Below are 21,167 nucleotides of genomic sequence, written 5' to 3'. Positions count from 1 at the left end.
GGAGCATTTTTCATGTAAATGATCTCATTGTCGGTGCTACGCATGGCAGCCTCGGTGAACTGATGTACTTGTTTGTAATTTAGAGGAAAAATAATTAATATGATGAATTAATTCTGTGAAAACCGATTTCAGACTTCATAAAGGACGAGTTTTCTTCAAAAAATGATATTTCAGCCGCAGCTTTTACTGAGAAACAAGAAGTGTGGTAGATAGAAAGCAAGTATTTTTGTCACCTTTCTGTCTGACACCTCTGCCACATGCTGATGGAGAGCTGCTTCTGTCAGAAGTTCGCACTTTATAAAATGCGGCAGCTGTGACTTGAGGGACAGTGGACGACCCAGAACCGAGAGCAGGAAACAGATATACACATCCACTAACTTCACACTGATTCTACTGTGTTATAGGCACGTTTGTATGAAAAACATGGCACAACCAGGTTTTTTAATACGACTATCAATGTAAACTCAACTTTAAAAGTCCTTTCAACCTTTTGGCTTTTCTTTATTTACTGTGCCACCGTGATTATAACGGCTTACAATATAAGCCGTGGTGCATCACAAAAATATATTCATTATGGGGTCAAATGTGTCTGTGGCCACGGTGACATATTATTTAAATGATATTAGAAAGACTGTTAATACTGATATGCAGTTGTGTCGTTTAGTTCAGGGGTCATGAAATGATTAAAGGCCGAGAAAGAAGAACGGAGAAGTTCTCAGATATATGGATTCAATTTTTTGGGGACTTTTTCTCTGACCTTTTCTTTTATTGTGAAATAATAGATAATTTGATCTCTTTGGGCCTCGAGCAGCCTGGGAAGGTTCGAAGATAAAACGTCTCTCTGGGTTACAACTCGTATCTGAAATGTGACACGGGGCTCCCACCAGACACACTGGGTTTTCTGAAGAGATCATGAGGCCACCGGTTTAATCTTCAGGATTATAATGTATTTCACTAAATTATCTATAGAGTAAATACATTGAATTGCTTTCCACTATTGACTGTAGGAGCCCGGCATTGTGAAAAGATTGGAGGGGACAGGAGGCTGCTGGACTTTATGGTCGCTCTTGTAAAAACAGATCCCTTAATGTTGGGATCTGTTGGTGCAATGCAGAGATATGAGGATGAGGTGATGGGGGGGGGGACAGAGATGTCGTGAGAAGCGGAGAGGTTGGGAACAATAAAATCACTGAGATTCTACCACGAGACAAATGAATGATGGGAGAGTTGTATAATGGCTACCGCGATGGTCTCAGTGTTCAATGTAAAGGTGCCTTGGGGTTGTTATCATGCACTGCAGTGACAATACAGAGTCCAAACACGACCCAGCACATCACAGCAGAAACAATTCCATTATCAGCGCTCGTATGCATCCGCGGTTCAATTTAAGATAACACAGGTCTGTGGTGACTGAGTGAACGACGTCCTGGAGACACATAAATGACCAGAGAAGGAAGAATGGATGCAAATGGAAACAAAAGATGCTTCTTCCCTTTCTCACTTCTTTCTTTTTGGTTCGTTAAGTCACTACAATTAGGACTCATTCACACTAAACTACAAGATTGTGTAAAGGGCATCATCCATTCAATAACCAGTCGTATCATCAGCCCTTTAACTGAACCATCATAAAAGCTAAATTAATTTTTGAATAGGTGCTGGATCCAAAAAAAACATCACACAACCTTTGAAAATGAGAAAATCACAAAGACTTAAAGCTCCAGTTAAATGATTCAAATAAAAGGGCTGTTGCCTCAACCCTCTCAAAAAATTAAGAAAAAAAGAATATCAAGTGTCAGATGTTTTTGAAGACCTTTTTCATGTTTTTATTGTTGGATTGTTTCAAAGGAAATATATAATATTGCTGTTTCAACCTCAAGGCTCTTCCTCCCATTTTTAACAAACCACGTGATGTATCATCAAAGCAGAATGTGTACAAATCAGGGTAGATAGAATAAATATACACAGAAATACAACCTTAACAATCGCATATAAAGAACATCACCACCTACTCAGAGTGAAAAGCCAACTTTTATGGGACTTTTAGTTTTTGTCATTTATTTCATTTTCATTTGAAACATTTCAATTCCAATTTCTTCCTCACTTTCCTCAAAATGTACTCACTCATTCTTGTTCTTCTGTGTTGTGTGGAGACACCCATTGGTACAATGCATTCTGTTAAACCCTTAACCCTAATCCTACCATCACAACTAAATGCTTAACTCTAACCTAAAGAGGCCAAATGGCTAAAATGTCCTCACTCCGTAAGGTCTATGCTCAAAAAGATATATAAGTTCAAGAACACGCACACACACACGCATACACCCCCACACACTACTCGTTTCAGGCACTTTCAGCAGTCACATTCTTCCAGGCAGTCAGCTTTTTCTCTGTCAAGGCTAAACAACGTAATACCTTCACCTTCATGTAGGCTAAATACACACAAGGCGCGCACACACACACACACACACACACACACACACACACACACACACACACATTGTCACACACAGCATCAGTAGTACAGAGGCCAGTTTTTAATTCCATTAACTGAAAGGTCAGCGTCTGTCCATTAGCTCCGCGGCATCTGTGTGGACATATACACCCTCGTGTTAACTTCCACTTAATAAACAATCCGTCAAAACACGAGTAACTACACGTAGACAGGTGCAGAATAGCAATGAAGCCGGACACATTAGAAACGGACGAAGGGCGGTGCTGGGAGTTTTACTTCTCAGGCACACGTGTGTTTAAGTCAGTCGCAGTCTGTCACAGAGAGGAGAATATGGAATCTGCAGATGTGCACAGAGCGTCAGAGACATAAAGAGAAAATGGAGCCACCCAGTTATCCCCCCCTTTGTCTCTGTCTCCAGCTCGGTGACATTTAGTGGATGCACCTCAAGAGAATGCTAACAGAGCCCCACAGCCACTGGAAGGGATAGAGGGGAGAGGAACAGAGAGGGGGAGAGGGGGAGAGAGAGAGAGAGAGAGAGAGAGAGAGAGAGGGTGGATTAGATTTGTCTTCTCTTTGTTCTTTTCTGAAAGTTGAAACAGAGCAAGCAGAGGAGAGGAGCCACAGGATGAGCCACTGAACTTAACCTTTGAGGAAGCAAAATATCAGATATGAAAGTCTGAAGCTTTTTTTTTTTTCAAAGAGCCACTAAGGTGGATTTTCTTTGGGCAGAATACAGAAGAAATGGAAACGAATGGAAGAAACTGAGGTGGAAAGAGAAGGAGACAGAATGACAAAAAGGGGGAGATACATGTGGGTAAGGATGGAGGGAGAGACAGAAAAAAGAAAGATATACAGTAGCTACAGCAACGGAAATATTCATGTAGTCATAGTAACCAACATTTTTTGGGAACCATTTATTTTTCCTTTGAGCGGCACCAACTTGTCTGAGAATGCCCCGTAGACTGAAAATAGAGATGCCCCCTGATGGCTGGCTAGAGTACAGGTCACGAACCAGACCTCCTCCATGTTAGTGGATGGGACGTGGGCCAAAGGACTATGCTATAAAACGGGGTGAAACATAGCGATTCACAGATGAGACTGACTCGCGATTGGTCGAGGGCGTGTATTGGCGGAACACAGATATTGCCACTCCATTCCTGCTGCTGTGAGGGATCTGGCAGAGTCAGTATTTGGGATATTTTGATTTTATTTCTGGATAGTGAAAGGAAGTGGAGACACGTCACACTCTGGTATATGGAACGCTCTGAGTTGAACAAGGCTTTGTGGACATTTAGGAAAAAAGATGAACGGTGGAAAGAAATTGCCAAGCAGGAGGAAGAGGGTGGGGGAGGGAACTACAAATATTAGTTGGGTTTTATGTGATTTGACAAAATATGATTCTCGAGGACGCGAGTGAAAGTGAATGAAAAAGAAGGTGGAGGAACAATAAGGCAGCACTTCTGGTCGACACAGCAGCTTTACAGAAAAGTGAATTTTCCTCCCATATAACAAATTCATGTGCGAAAAGACGAGAAGAGGAGACTGACACCGTTTAGTTTCAGATTTCGGGGACTTAAAGTTGTCAGAACCTCCACTCCAGCTTCATTTGGAGTTCTTAAGCTTATAATTGAATGGCTCCAATCAAAAAAACATAACTGTGGCTGGAATGAGCAGAATAAGACATTTTTCACAGTGGTCATGGACATGAGGGTCGGACCACGTGCATCTACTCATCTTTCCTCATGCCCTTTAACGCACGACATACATTTATTCTAATGCGGAGTTAAATAATTTTGTTTTCAGTTTGGTTCAGCAGGAATTCTGCGGAGGGCTTTGACATTTAGTTGACATTTTTCTACCTTGAACAACTTCAACCGAAATAAACTTTTTTTCTAACGAGTAACTCTCCGAAATGGAAAGTAAGCAGAGGTCGGGACCAGCGGCGGCTTTTCAAGGTCCCTCTGGCCCCTCCTGGTGGAAAAGGGCTGGGAGTGAGAAATAATCAACAGCTAAGTGCGGTGATAGAAGCAATTTCTGAAAACAAATTGGATGGAATCCAGTGGAGACAATATGATGTATTTGGGGGGTTCGGTAGCTACAGCCTTTTGTTTTTAAAAGTTGAATTTCTCAAAATCCGTAGAATGGTCTGCTGTCCTGTCCACCGCCGTTGACACGTGCAGCCTCCAACCGGGCTGTAGCCAACTAAACAATGTCTGACGCTTCCCACAAACAATGCAGCATCATAAAAAACAAACAACATACATTATATATACCATACATTATACATCATTCCTTCACAGCCAGCAGAAAATGGTATTAGCGAGCGAGTTGCCAGAGGTGGCTGCTCCGTGTGTTTGATGGAGCTGCGGAGTTCACGCTGGTAAAGCACTTTTTTACAGTGACAGCTTGAAGCTCTTAAGGTGTGTTTTTTTTTTTTTTGTCGTGCTTTCATCTCTCTGCGAAGAAACCAACACATACATATTGATATGTTTCTGGGGAGTTGCGTGGGAGACGAGAGTTTGATGCCTAAATTAAATTTGTAATCTTTCTTGCCGCATCATCGTTAACACCTTCCCCTCCGGTCCAACTCTCATCCTCTCTTTTATATCAACCTTTTTCTTGTATATTAGGGGAACGCGCAGTCATCATGTCGGTGTTTTCCATCCACTGTGAAAGGTAAATAGAAATTAAGGTGGTAGTAAAGGCTTTGTTAGATGTGCAACTGAAAAAAGGGCATAAAGGTGTTTCATAACCCCATAATGCTGAGTAGAGATGCAGCTTTTATTGTGCGGGAAAAAAAGAAGTGATAAAGAAAGGAGCCGTTGCAGCAGAGGCAAGCGGATAAGACTCAGAGCGAGAGAAAGAGAGAGGGATAGTAGAACAAACGACAAGTGAAAGAGGAGCTGGAGGGAGGTTTCGAAAACGCCAGAGGGAAAGGTGGAAGTCTCTTAAAGTGCAAACTGATTAGAAATGCCTGCAGCTGTAAGTGTGTCTATGTTGCCTTGTCTACACTACTGCAGATACTTTTTTTTTAGACAGATTGTTTCCCCTCCATCCACACGACCTTCGTTTAACAAAATACCTCCATCTCGAAACAAACCCAAAGACGCTCAATCAAGCATGTCCTGCCAGTAGGTGGCGATATAGTTCACTTCAATGACCCGTTAAATACCAGGGAAGAAGTGAGCATGCTCAGTGAGCTTATTCTCCTGTCGACCGGTGTTTGGCCACCATGGTGCAGGTTGTTGTTTCTGGTGCATGAAGCAACAGTTGCAATTCATAACGACAAAGTGAAAACATGTTTTCAGATGTTTTTGCACATTTATTAAGAATCAAAAACTGAAACATCTCAGTTAAAGAGGTCAACAGGGCTTTTGCTGTGGTCCGGTGCATCATCCTTGACAGAGGTTGACTTGTGTCCATAAATTCAACTGATAGGATTTGGACATATACTTAAAAAAGGCCCATGTGTGTATATAAGGTCCCACAGTGCACAGTGCATGCCAGGACAAACACCATGACGTCATGGAAGTCTTTGCTGACCTCCTGGATAAAAACTGTGCAGAGGCATTGATCAGGGCAATCATTTTAAAGCAGTTCTAAAGCCTCCAGTGTTCCCACAAGCACAGTGGGCTTAACAATTGTGAAATTGAGTTTGGAACCACCAGGGCTCCTCCTGGAAATGGCCTGTTCGGTCAAAGTAACAGGGCAAGAAGGACTCTGGTCAAAGAGGCGACGGAGAACCTTAGAAGTCTTTTCCAACAGAGCTTCAGAAGTCCTCTGCAGAGGAGGGAGAACCTGGACAAGCATCTCAACACCAGTATCAGTCACACCTTCAGGGCAGACTGACTAAACAGAAGCTACTTTGTGTAAAAAGGCACATGACAGCCTGTTTGGAGTTTGTCGCCTTGCATTTTAAGTAGTATGTGAGCAGGAGTTCTAAAATGTCTCTGGGCTGATGAGACAGAAATGTAAATCTGTGGGCAGAACTCCAAATACTACATCTGGTGAAAACTAGATGCTGCTCATCACCCCAATCCCTACAGTGAAGCATGAAGGTGGCAGTATTTCACAACAGCAGGGAAGCTGCTCAGGGAGGCTGGAGGGATGAAGTCAGCCAAACACACAGAGGTCCTGGAAGAAAACCTGCTCCGAGGTGCACGTGGCTACAGACCGGGGGCATAAGTTCACCTGTCAGCACCGAATGAGCGAGAGCAGCCAGGAAAATGACGCGTGCCTCTGGGACAAGTCTGTGACTTTTCAATAGCTCAGATTACACCTGAGGACGTGAAGATAGCACTTCACAGACCAGTCCCATCCACTCAGGCAGAGGTTGAGAGGATCGGACAATAATAATGGATAACATTTCCAAATCCATGTGAGCTAAGCCTAAATAATTATTGTATTATTAATAACAACTTTATTTGTATAGCACCTTTCGAAACAGCACCTTCACACAGAGGACCAATACAAAATAAAGAAAACCAAACCTGAGGAGTGAAGAATATTTAAAGCTGTAATTGCAGCCAAAGGCTCTTCTGCCAAATTAATGGTGTGAATACTTAATAAGAGGAAGTCGTTTTGGCTTTTAAATACATTTTCAATAATGTCAATTTTTATTTTTTACTTTGTCGTTGTGGATTATTGAGTGTAGGGTGATGTCATTCATCTTAAATTAGATCTACAACACAATAATAACAGAAAGTACACAGCTATTTTTTAAAACATAGTTTTTTTTCTTAGCTTGTCCACACAAACTTTATGTCACTGAAAATTGACCTTTTGCTAAATTCCTTCCCTCTTTTCAGTGTTTACAGGAAAAACAATGAGTTTTCAGCTCATGGCGTCGTGGTTGTTAGCCAACCAGAATCAGTAGTAACTTTTATCCCAAGCCTCTGATTGGCTGACATGACTTTATATTTAAATTCTGATCACATCAAGTGGTTTAAAGAATACACATGTAAGTGAGTTTCTGTGTGTTTTATAGCCTGTGTTCTGTGAGTATTGTGCGGTTTTGGATTTAAGAAACACAACTTGTGTAACTATTCACCTGTGAATGAATGTCCCTGCAGCAGTTACTATCGCAGTGTGTCTATTGGAGTGTGGCCTGTCCTGTGGATGTGTGTCATCCTGCATGAATTCATGAGAATATGTGTCAGTGAGCGTGAGCGTGTGCGTGTGTGTGTGTGTGTGTGTGTGTGTGTGTGTGTGTGTGTGTGTGTGTGTGTTGCAGACAGGAAGACAAGGTCTGGGCAACAGGGTGACAGAGGGCTGAAGATCTATTAGTCTATTGGTATTCCGGCTTTCCGACGAGCAGACAGAGGGAGAGTTTTGGGTGGCTGAGCGAGAAGTGGACGGAGAAGAAGAAACCGTGTGAATCGAGAACAAAAAGCACAGAGTGAGGTGAGGGCAGGAACAAACAGAATAAGAGAGTCTCTCTCAGTGGGGAACCCTGAAGGAAAACCATCATGAAGAAGAGACAGCGGAGAGAAGAGCAGGAGCATTTGATCCGCGACCATCTCGCTCATTAACCCAACCCCTGGTCCCTCACCATACGGCCGCGGTGGCTGCCTTCTTCTCAAGCATGCAAGACACTAGTTGTGTTACCACATGAACAGACTAATGATGCATATAAAGAACAGTGGGAGCGTGTGTGTGTGAGGGATGTTTGTTGGGCCTCATTTTGCACAAAAACACTCATGGATGCACTAGTGTGAGCAGATGTCGCTGTTTTTTTGTGGAGCTTTGGCTCACGATTTCTCTCCATACTTACTGTTGTGAGAGTTTTTATATTTAAAAAATTACATCTCCTTCAAATACGGTAGAATTCACAGAATAACTTCAACGCCCTCTAACACCAGGATTTTGTTTGCTGTGGGAATGGATCCAATCTGCGTTCACTGTGGGGTCAAATGACTCCGGCAGTGATGGAAACATGACACCTAGGTGAATGTGCCCATTTCTGTATTTTGTCTAGACGCCGACTCTGCAGCTTTTCTGGCCCAATGCTTCGATGAGCGTTGACCTTCTGCACGTTAGTGTGTACTTATTATTTTTTAAGCATCTTGGGAACAATGTACAACAGAGATTTTTTTTCCTGCATCGTGCAAGATGTGACGTGATGTGACTCACTGTGGGAAAATAAACAGAAAGTTCCCTACTGGTAATGAGAAAAAGGAACGTCGGCAATTTGATTTGTGAGTTTACTGGTGTTAAATCCATTAAGACCTGGTGCAGCGTTTGCATGCTTCTACCTTTACAGCCGGATGAGACTCAGATGTCCTCTATGTCATTGATTTTATGACTAATGAAATACATCTTGATTTGCTGAAATCCAGTGTAGTTTGTTTGTAAGTTGTATTTCAGACAATGGCTGACGATGCCAGTGAGTGGAGCCATATTGAAGCAGATCACAGGCGTGTTTCATTAATGAAAACAACAAAGAAAATAGCTATTAAAGAAGATTCAGACCCATCGACTGACCTGTTGACCAAGGCTCAGTCTGTAAGAGACATGTTTGAAAAGGAAGTGAAAGAAGAGGGGGGGTCTTTGCAACTTTTCCATCGTGTATTTTTTAAATTTCATGTCTATTTGCTTCAGAGGCTGAAAAATAAATGTTTCTCTAAACGTTGGCAATTCTGTCGCCTCTTCAGACAGCCCCCAGGTTTCTGGAGGTTGTTCTCAACAATGCTTTGCTTCAAGAGGGCGTTTTTATTCAGCGCCTTGAGTCTTAACAAACTCGCATATACTTGCTAATTTTGCCATAAAAGACGTATAAATTTGCTTCGCACAGTTAAAGCAAACCAGAGCCATCATTTCTCATTGTCACACCTCCAAGGCTCCAGGCACATTCATCTAGTATTTACAGGTCTATTACTGATTCAGGCAGGAAGAAGGGCAGCTGCAGTATAATCCTGACATGAGAGGACCCCTGATCTCCCCTGAGGTGTGATTTCAGCCCATATTCCCCCTCTGATGGTCTGGTGGAAAGAGCCCTACATAGGTATTAGCATATAGCCACACACACACACACACACACACACACACACATATTCAGAGGAAAACTTCATACACACTTTGTGCACTCATCACATTAACACATTAAGCACAGTCTCATAGACGTCTCCATCCAAATGAGAAAGGCAAAGAGCCACAGGGGGGGTAAAGGTGCCAGATAATTAGCATGATGTCTTTACTTATGCTTCTTTACTCGCACAGTATTCTTCTCTCTCTCTCTCCCTCCCTGACTTCCACCCCCCCTACTTGTCCTCCCTCCATCCTCTGATGAACCCGTTCACAGGGCATCAGGATGGCGGAGAGTGTCAGAGAGGAGCAACGGGAGGAAAGTGAGGAACCGGCAAGGAGAGTATGAGTATCAAATCTCAGGCAGAGAAATGCAGCGGGCAACCACGGATTCATATTCAGAGGATTACCTGGAATCTCTGTCACATCCCGGTGACAAATCATCCAACACAGATCCAAACCTGACAAGGACGCGTAGAGAAGTGTTGCTTTTACTCTTATACTCCCTGTGCAACACTGAACAGGAGCCGAGTGGCTGGACTTTTTCATCTTCCCTTCAACCAGGACTGAAAAAGGATGTTAAGACGAAACATTCACAGTGGAAACGTGACAAAAATCTCACACATTCAAAGAGTTGCGTCATTCCGAGGAAATGTGTTGTTGCTGCCGGGAGAGATTTTGCATGTGCACCTTGTTTGAACTAATGTGTGTTACCATCATTTGCATGCACACCTGACCCTGCATGCGTGTGCACCCTGACTTCGACGTTTGAAACGATCAGGAAGCATCATCATGACTCCATGAACTGATACGGAGGCCCTGACCTGCGTTAACTGACCATTACAGTTTCTCTAGGGATATGGCGATCTTTCTCCTCTGGTTGGTTTGATGAAATACGCTCATTCAAACTTTTGGCCGTGTTCGTATCCAGGATATTTTGGCTTCATTTCTGGACAGCGGGAGGAAGTGGAGACGTCCATCTTTATTTACAGTCTGTGTCTCGTCCACTGGCACACAGTTGCATCTTCTCACTTTGTACTCAAAATAATTACTCTGACTCTGTTTTCAACACAAACAAAGAAAAAAATCCTAGTTGAGTTGCTTTTTTCAGTCTTTTAAATAATAATTAACCTCTAAACTTGGAAGGGATTTTATTTACCAGAAAAACTAAACGGCCTTAAGTCATCAGAACATTTTGCACTTTAGTATTACACTGTATAAGTAGGTTTTAGGATTTTGGAAGTGTTATATTTGCTCAATTCAAATTGTATTGAATGTAAAAAAAAATGTCCTAACACTTGTCCCTCTGTACTGGTGTAGTGCACCGAACCCACAGTTTGCCTACATGCAAAACATGTGTGTGCGTCTATATGCAAAACAAACGCTACATCTCATCACAGTGAGTAGATTTGACTGTGGCTTCGTGGCCTGAGGAGCAGTCACTCAGACACTGACCTCGAGACACACACACACACACACACACACACACACACACACACACACACACACACACACACACACACACACACACACACACACACACACACACACACACACACACACACACACACACACACACACACACGTAGAATGTACACAGCAACATAAAATCCACCCACACACACAAAACCAGTAACTGCTCCAAAGAATTCCTGGGGGTTTGTGGACATCAGCTACAATCGCTCCCACTGCATCTGCTCTTAATGGCGAAGATAATGATGATCTCACACCCGCCAAAATCATGTGGGACACACTTTTAGCATTTGTGCGCCTGATCGCTCCGAAGCAGCCTGCAGATCCGACCCAGTCCGAAATGATCCCAGACCAAAGGCCCCGGGCCTCGTCATGCACCAGCGCTGCATCGCATACCGCTTCCATTAAGAAAACATCTGCCTCGCTGACGCCACCTCTGCTCCTCCAGCCGTAGTCCGGCCTCACAGGACCCGGTTTGGGATTTGTGTTCTTCCATAAGATAAACAAGCGGCTGTGTTTGTATTTTGTTAGTAGCACCAGTGATTTACAAAGGCTGAATAAAGACAAACACACAACATTCCAGTGAGGTTTTATACACTCGTGCGTCAATATGTCCGATATTCCCACGGGAATAAAAAGTAGGAGAGGAAGTTTGCTTGTGTTGCTCATAGCACTGAACAAAATCTAAATGACTCAGTATTCTCCAACAATAGTTACAATAAAAACAGTCTACAGCAGGGTCTGAAAATTATTCAGGACAACGTTTTTTAAAATGTTACACAGTGTGACACACCTTCTCAGATAAATACAACATAATGGCAGCCTCTGCTTATTTCACTTCTCTCTCCATTGACAGGTTGGGGGAGGAAGTAAGTTGTTGTTTGCAACATCATTTCTTTTAGTCTGAATGTGTTGGCATTCAGGCAAATTGGAAATATTAAGGGTTTGCTGAATAAGTTGTTCGCTAACTAATTTTGCAATACACTGATTTACTTTGGCGATGGAAAAACCTGATGATCCTCAGGCTGATTCTGTTTAGGGAGCTTGTTTTTTTTTGTGATTTCATAAGCAAAGATAAGCAAAGATCAGATTTCAGTTCGGTTTGACACAAATTGCAGTTATCAGAAATGATACGAGCCACTGCTACTGCAGCTGTGGTGCTGGTAAGTGGGTAGAACCAACAGAAAAAACTACAATAACTAACCTACTGTTTCCTCACAACTCTCCCCATTCAGCTCTCGTATGACCCCTTGGGAGGCAAAGCTCTTAGTTTGAAAACCTCAGATTTAGAGCAATGGGTATAGGAGGACGTATGGGGGTGAATATTTGTATATTAAACCAAATAATGCAAAACAAAACCGAAACAATCTGCAGTAAGACTAAGAAAAGAAAAACAACATGATTTTTCTGCATTCGTTTTTGGTCAACCGGGCGTTTAAAATGGAATCTCAATATCAAAATTTTTCAATATGCAATCGAGAGCAGAACTGACTTCAGGAAACGTTTCCTGAGCCTGAGAGCACGCCGATATACAAACCTGATAATGCATTGAAGAGCATCAGAAATGCATTGGTCTCAGTAGGAAAAAAAGAGCGACCGGGTCTCAGAGCCGCTGGAGTGCGGCCTCACACCCTCTCTCCCTCCGCAGAATCATGGGCGATACGTCACGTTGGGGAGCAATAAAAGCGAGCCGTGCCACAAATCACACGGACGCCACAGCCTGCGTGTTACTTAGTTATTTATGCCTCGTGGAGGAAATGGCTCTCCGCTCCGCTCCTCTCCGAGCGGCACTTATTAGTGTCACATGTGGGAGATTTCTCCCCCTCAGGTTGTCATGCCAATGTGGAAGTGGAGTATGAGTTTTTTTTTTTTTCTTCTCATGCCTTTGACTGGAAGGGAAACAGAAGTGTGTGAGAGAATTTGATCATTTGTGCGCGGTCGTGTCAAAGCGTATCGTCGCCTGAGGGTTTATTTACCGAGCATCACTGCTTATTATACGACTCGTGCTGCTGTTACTTACTAGCGCAGTGAGTGAGGGGGAGGGGATGGAGAGAGTATGTCCTCGTGTCCAGAAGCCAACAGTATGTGCGGGTTTGTAAAGTGCACGTGCCTTTAAGTGTTCGAAACACGGTGGGCGAGAGACACTGTCCACAAGGCCCCCTCTGCAGGTTCCTGGGAGTCTGAGCAAAAGAGAGACAGAAAAATCAAGGGTGAGCCGGAGAGGATGCCCGGGCCGTGAAAGCCTGCCGTAATGGAGATAATAGGCTCGGAATCGATGAGTGGAGGCCAGTAAATTAATGGGCTCTCCTTGACACAAAGTCCATTTGTTAGTTTTGAAGCGTTGTGACAGTTAATTACATAGGGCTGGCTTCAGTGGACCACTCCACTTAGGCTGAAAAACATTTCCTGGTGTGTTGGGAGACAGAGAGGACAGCTGTGGATGCTGTGGTTTGAGTGTGTGTGTGTGTGTGTGTGTGTAGGCTGCATGCTTTTATGCCTGTGTTTTTAGTCTATAGGTGTATCCTGGCAACACAAATCCACCCATTTCTTAAGCACTATTTGGCTTTTGCCAGACGAAGTTTGGAGGAAATTGCCGCCTCGATTATGCTCTTTGGCAATGTTTTTTTGGTTTTCATTTTTTTTTTCATCCAAATGCAGGAAATGTGATGTGCTCATTCTGCAGGTCGGGGTGGACGAGTCGGCATCAAAACCATGACATTCTTCTTATCGTGCTTTTGCCTTGAGTTTCAGGTTTAAATATATTGAGAGTGAGGGTAAATATGCACGTTCTTGCATTTTGCATGAGGTGATTCATTCAATATAAAAAATCTCTGTATGGTTGAAAGTGGTCAGCCAGCCTAATATCTCCTGTAATACTTCATCACTAATGCGAGTTATTAATATGTATATATGCTGTAAACACAGTTTGTAGAAGACAGGGTTGATTTGATTCACATAGGAAGATGTCTACCCGATGTACAGTCCCACGCTTGTTACATAACCGCTGCTATCCCATTTGACACCCAGCTTAAAAAAAAGGCATTGCTACCTCACATCATACAAATGTCTGAATTACTTGTCACATCTGCAGGTTTCTTTTTCAGCCGCTTAAATAAGTCCTGTGTTTTGTAGGAGACGACATATTCCTGCAGCAGAGACAGAACTGACACAGATATACAGATATAGATTGAAGTCAACTCACAGATGGTGCTAGACTGGCAGTCGGTAGAACGCATGCTTCCTCCGAGGCCAGACAGCCCTTTTAAATTCAATAAAGCTGCAGAACATTTCACACACTATCAGTTCCCTAAATATACGATTTTTTAGAAATTGAGATATATAAATTATGTCCTTGGAAAACTGGAAATATTGAAAAACGCCCCGTCTAGAGACGTTAAAGGAAGTGGAAGAAAAATCCTGAATCCACCATATTTAAATGGGATCTTCTGACCCACATCCTTTCACCCAGTTTTGTGGTAATATGCCTGAAAACATTTGCTCCTCGGTGGCAACATCTTTTATTTTCTGTTTGACATAACAAAAGCCAAATTAACTGTTCCTAGAAAATGCAACTCAAAGCTTTTGAGTGAAAAATGACTCGGATGGGATGAATATGTCTCCGTTTGGGCAGAAGAAAGAAAAGAGCTGAATGAACAGAACGTCAGTCGGACTAATGAAGAGAAAAGGAAACAGCAGCTCAGTCTCATTATCAGGCTGCGGCCTTGTACTGTACATAGTCATCCATCGGTGCTACGTCTGCATTGTGATTGGCTGAGCTCAGAGGAGGTTTGTATTCTGTGTTAATGCAGATTTTACAAAGCTTGAATCCTGGTTTAAAGTAAACGACAGCCCAACTTGTACCTAACTTTAATTTCATGATACTTCATACGTGCACCCCAGTACCTTTTAGAGGAAAATACTGTATGTCAAACTCCACTACATCAACAGCTTACTAACTACTTTAAAAATAAAAAAATAAACGCATTTGAGAAGAAGCTATTAACCTGTTAATCCCTCCCGTGTCCTGCAGGTGAGGTTTCCCGTGTTGAGTGGGATTAAGCCACAGGCTCCTGGTGGTTTCCTCCCAGAACCCAATCATGGGTTTACACACATCATTTCCAGCCTTTTTGCCTCCTGACCTCCGGGTGTGGAGTCAGGGTCACATGTCAGATGTCTACAAGCTGCGAGAAGCTCCACCAAACTGTTCTCTTCTGGTTTAATATCAGTAAATGTTCAAGTTAGACGATGTCCAACCAAAATTTTGTAGATTAAAGAAAACAAAAGGTTCAAAAAACATTTTTGTTGTTTTAGTGGTTTTCAAATGTTTTCTTTTCTCTCTTCGCCATTCCAGGTCAAATAAATATTTCCCTTGTAAATAAACATTTGTGAAGATTTTGCCTACTAAAATAAACCATCACTTTTCAATTCCAAATGCTTCGATGCGAGAGGAAACCCCTCTGTGGCCGATCAGCCAGTCTCAAGTGGTTTCTTTAAATAATCACAAAGCAGCGATTTGTATTCCAGCTGAGAAACCCCCCCAAAAAATCCCAATTATTTGTATTTTTTTCATCGTCACTAATGACACCGAAGGTTATCTCTGCTTCAGCATGCAGGCCCAGTGTGTGTGTGTGTGTGTGTGTGTGTGTGTACTAGAGTTAAAATGTGACTTTCTGAATCTGGTTTCCTCTGTCTTGCAGCTTAATCTGTGCCTTTGATTCAAAGTGTTTTCGTCTGGTACAAAGTTAATCTGTGAAGACTGAGAGCCAGGAAGTTACTCTTTGTCCGTTAACAATCGCATTTTCTTTCTTAAAACGAATCGACTACATCGTAAAAAAGTTTCTCCTGTTATTTCTTTGACTGAAACTATTTCCCCTTGTTAACTAAAATCACTTGTTACGCTTTACTTCAATAAATCAAACACTTCTAACACTAACCAAAGCCAAATAGTCCTCATTCTTTCACCGAGGCCACATTAACAAGGTTATTGAGTCTCTGTGTTGAATTGATTTCACAGCCTCACATCGCTTTGAGAGTGGGTGTCACTCTTTTTGGAAAAAACACATCTTATTTCAGAGAAACTCTTAAAGTGTCAAAGTAAAGTGAAAGACTGATGGAAGTTTTTGTCACAGTGATCTGGGCAAAGAGACAGTTCGTTCCTCCCGCTCTGTGCTCATCCACCGTGAAGAAACCTGAAGCATGAAGAAGATGTTGTGATCATCTAGCTATTGTTTCCACATTATTGCTACAAACTCTGAATGCAAAGATTCAAAACTCTGTGCTTCTAAAGTCATTTTGGCTGCTTTTCTATTGTAAAGTTCCCCAAAAAATTGGTCTTCCCTGACCCATAACTCATCCTTCCACCAAGTTTCGTCCGTATCTGTTCAGTAGTTTTTGCACAATTCTGCAAACTAACAAACAAAATGCAGATCGAAACATAACCTCCTCGATGAACACTGCTAAATCAAACTCGTTATAGAAAATAAGAAGTGATGAATGCCCTCGTTTTAAACCATTTCACCTCCTCCTGTTGGCGAGTGAAGAACTGGCGGTGAAGAAAAGACACAGCTAACAGGGATAGCCCTGGAACCAACTCCACAACAAAGAGCAAATGGAATCACTTGAGGGAAACAGACGGCTTGGAGGAAATCCAACAAAATTATGTTTATCTTCTACTTATTGTCTCAAATAACAGACGATCACTTGTCTTTTTCCTGAGGCGATGTATGTGTGTGAATGAGAGCGCTACACGGAGAGGCACAGAAAGAGGAAGATCAAAAATAGTCCTCCAACGACACAGTTGTAGCGAAAAAAACATGAGAAAAGTCTGAGGGAGAGGAGCTGAAGAGGGAGGAGGTGAGACGCGAGGAGAAGAAGGAGCACGGCAGACAGAGTTGACTCATTATTCAGCCGGCCCCTTTAGATCTCAAACACCGCCGGGCCTCCTCTGTGCCGTTAAAAGAGGAGGATGAAAACAAAAGAAAAACACATTTGGGAATAAGATCATCCCTGAAATCATTAGAAAACCAGTCCGACCTCCTCCCAGCCAATAAAATGGCACTTTGCTTCCATACTGATGACTCTCAATGACAGAGAAAACTTCTGTTGGCGACATATGGGCTCAATACGCTGTGGGCGATGTTGCCTTATGCTGTTTGTTGCCGATGGAAGTGATGCAGAAAAAAAACATGTTTGTCTAGTGGAAATCAGCTCTTTGGAAATATGCAGCTTGTTATTAATGGGGCGAGTCCCCCGCTAATATCACATCTTAGTTTGCTTCACTTTAAGGGAGTGGACACAGTTTATGTAGACCGGGTTTTCAGTTCCAGCTCCGTCCACTGGGAGGCCACATCCATACGGTTGGAAAACACTGTCCACACAAGCATCGTGGCTGCATTTCACTTTTAAATCCCTTCAAACGCACAACAAATGACCGCTCACGTACACTGGACTTGCGTGCGCCAGCGTTAGCAGGAGGACTTGCATGCTCCGCTGGACACGGGAATTGTCGCAGATTGCTCGGATAACAGCTCGTCTCCTACACATGTAAGCAGTTGTATCGTTGTAAAATGCAGAATTTAACTACACCGACAAAGATTATCCATGCTGCGCTCTACACTGGTGGTTGTCAGTAGTTTTCTTACGGAAGGGGGTCATGTGATAGGAGCCTGACTAATCAGCAAAGGCTGCATCTTTATGGAAAAGACCCAGTCTGCAAGCAGTTGTGAGTGTCTTCGTGAAGAATAGGCAAAGGCTACGACATGTCTACATCATCGTTTGTAAACACCTCAGTTTTAGTGGCTCTAAACCTCTGGAGTACTGAAGGCGAATCCACAGCAGAGTTGGAAACGTAGTAATGTGGATGTAGCCTGAAACTAGGAACTGGAAACGCAAAAATATGTAAATGCCTTCTGTCTCTTAATCTACCGTTGCGTCAATTATTTTCACATCTCGCTTGGGGATCAATAAAGGAAACATGATTCTGGTTTTGACAGGCAACAGACTGGAACGCTGCTCTGTGCCGAGTCCAGTAAAAAGGAAGCAAACCTGCTGCCTTCTCAAACTCCCAAATCTCATAAACCAACTTGTCTTTCTTTCTTTGTAAACTAGCTGCTAGAGCCTGTGCCAGGGACATTTCAAGCCTCAGATGAGTTCAAAGACGACTGTTTAAGGTAAAATAAATACGTTTCTGTTGGAGATATCTGTGCACCAGCGTGCAGGTTCATTGTAGGCAGAGAGAAACCGCGGCTTCCACCAGGGGAAAGCTTCCATTCTGAACTGCGAGAGGGCCGTGGAGCAGCAACTCTCCACTGACTGGAGAGCGTTGAGTGATTTTACAAGGAGCAGCAGTGTGTGCAGCAGCAGCAGCAGCAGCAGCAGCAGCAGCAGCAGCACCATGGAGAGCTCCTCTCCTCAGAGTGCAGACACTTGCCTGCTGATCCGTGTGCGGTCTCAGGACACCGACTTCAGAACAGCAGCAGTCAGACGCCTCGGCTTTTCAGTCTGAGATGTTCAGTTATTATCCAGGGACAGATGCATTTGCCCTTTTAGTAAATCAGCTTTGTGTTTTCACCCTTTGACAGCATGCGCTGGAACTTCCCTCTCTGTTGAACACTCGCCACCTGCACGGGAGTCAACAACTCACTGTCTCACCCGAGAGTGAGTTTAATAACTACCCAGTGAAAAGCACAATTAACTTACTTCCCTCACCCAATTTTCCCAAAGTCACTTTGTGGGCAAGTTTACTTTGGAGCTCGAGGCTATTGTTACCCTTCCGCTCGGGTGTGATTCAGTGGACACCAGAGAAATTCAACCTGGAAATAAGAAGCGTACAAAAATTACCCATGGTGCCATGCTGCAGAAATGAAGGAAGGAATAGTGTGTAAACACCTCAGCATGTCGGAAATAAAACAACCAACAATATAACATGTATATTTTACAAAAGCTGGTGATGAAACACGTTTGAATTGACAAAAATATATAAAAATTGTAAATGAGGTTTGTGGAGCCTAATCTCTATGAACAGATTCTACATGTGAATATGCAGAATCTGTAGGCAAGGGCTAGAAGGTTCAGGTTTCCGTTTCTAGTTTGAGCAGACTTTGGTTTTGCACAGGGAATCAGTGTGGAGAGATTAGAGATTAGCCAAAATATAATTTTTAGCTATAGCACCTCCAGGTAGTATGGCTGTTTGTGCTTTTTGTACAGAAACGTTTGACTTGTGAGGACTCGTTGGACTGTTAACAGTGTAAGAAGAATGGAAGACTGCTGCCCCCAGAGGCCGGTTCATCATCTGACATAGCCAAACAGCTTAGATATTGGGTGGGGCCTAAAAGTTTTTTTAAATGATCAAAACTTTTTAATTTTCTACGTTCAATATCGTACCTCGATAAAAACCACCAATATAAGACCAGTGCAATCTGAAAACTGATGAAAACGTTTCTGTATAACTTGGGTCAGTCTGCATTATGGAACATCATGTTGAGTTCTAATAGTATTTCCCTGCTCACACTCTACAGACAATGATTACATTACCCTCGTACAAATTGTATGTGACAAGATGTTAGGTTAAACCGCCGCCTTCTTTTCTGTGATTCCTAAACTGATTTGTGGATCTAAGATTGTTTTCTCGATGATGTTTGTCCATGACATTGTAAATATTACTGCAACAATTCCGACGCTGTGCATATCAGTTAATATCCAACGTACAATGCATTTATCGGTCGTGTTGTGTTACATAGTACAAGTCATTTAAGGTCTCCCTCCGTCTCTCTCCGGCCCCCTCTCCTTCAGACAGCCCTGTAATTCATCTGTCCGTCTCCATCTCTCCATTGATTTATTCTCCCTCCCTGCAACCGCATAAACATACAGCGCATCAACGTCTAAGGGAAACAAGCCGCTCACTATTTACAGGGATTATATATCGGGAAAAAATGACAAAGTCTGACATGGTGCAACAATTTCAGGCAAAAATGTCGGCTCAACTTTTAATTAAGCAATCAAGAAGTCCTCAGGGATTTCTTTGGACTTGGAAATGACATTTGCAGGGTTCAGGGATGTTTAGAGGTTAAACTCACAAAAAAAATCGCTTTTATCTCAATGTACACGTTGCATTGATCGCAGAGCCAATTAATTGTAGATGTGTCTGAGATCCTTTCAAATAAAAAGTTCAAATACGTAAAATATGCCTTCGTCCAGAATCGCCAAACTCAGGCGTTATCATAAGAGATGTGATGTTTCACAGACGACTCGGATAAGTCGACACGCAGAGAACAACGATCCATTACTGAAGGACACTGATGCATGGCTATGGCTATAACCTGCACACTTCAGTGTAGCATTTTCTTTTCACACACACATTCTGACATGCACACATAGACACACTCTCTTAGCCATTTGTTAAAGTGATTCATGACTGGCAGTATTGGGAACTGATGACTCGTAGCAGCCCCGATGTCATCCGAGGATCCTCCTTTTCCTTATTCACAGCTTTACACACACACACACACACACACACACACACACACACACACACACACACACACACACACACACACACACACACACACACACACACACACACACACACACACACACACACACACACAAGCCCGACCGCTCATATCCACCCCCATGTGATCCATTTTCATTTGCAGAATTTACACCCCGTGCCGTAGCTCTTGGCCTCCTGCTTTAAATCTATAAGTTGATTCACAGCTGATGCAACACAGTATTGCTGTTATTTTCCTCCCCTGTGATTGGTGGTTTACAGGTTTATTACTGGGGGTATGACATATCTATTCTGTGGGTCAGTGGGCTTATTACCGGATACACCGTAAATCCTCACGGTGACGGACAGCAGATCACGACTGTGTGCGCTAAATCCTTTCTACAGAGGTGTGAGTGAATCGCTAGATGCTGCTGAGATGTAAATACCTGGCTGTAGTGCTGGGAATACAATGTTTTTGATAAAATACAGGGTTTTGATGGCATTTCACACTGAGAACTTGCATTGGAAAAGTGGAGGCGTACACAGACAGCCACGGAGTGTAGTTGTTTGTGTTACACTCTGCTCGGATTCCCGCTCCGAGGAACGTGTTCCATGCATTGGCAGTAGGATCGGCTTCCATATATTCGGAGCATGTGGGAAATAAATCAAATCGCAGTGGTGACAGCCATGCAAGAAGTAGAAGGGCAAGCTGTGGCTGCTGTTTGTCTTTCG

Source organism: Hippoglossus stenolepis, chromosome 22, assembly GCF_022539355.2.
Source record: "Hippoglossus stenolepis isolate QCI-W04-F060 chromosome 22, HSTE1.2, whole genome shotgun sequence".
In the NCBI taxonomy this organism is placed as follows: domain Eukaryota; kingdom Metazoa; phylum Chordata; class Actinopteri; order Pleuronectiformes; family Pleuronectidae; genus Hippoglossus; species Hippoglossus stenolepis.
This window is presented reverse-complemented; position numbering follows the sequence as displayed.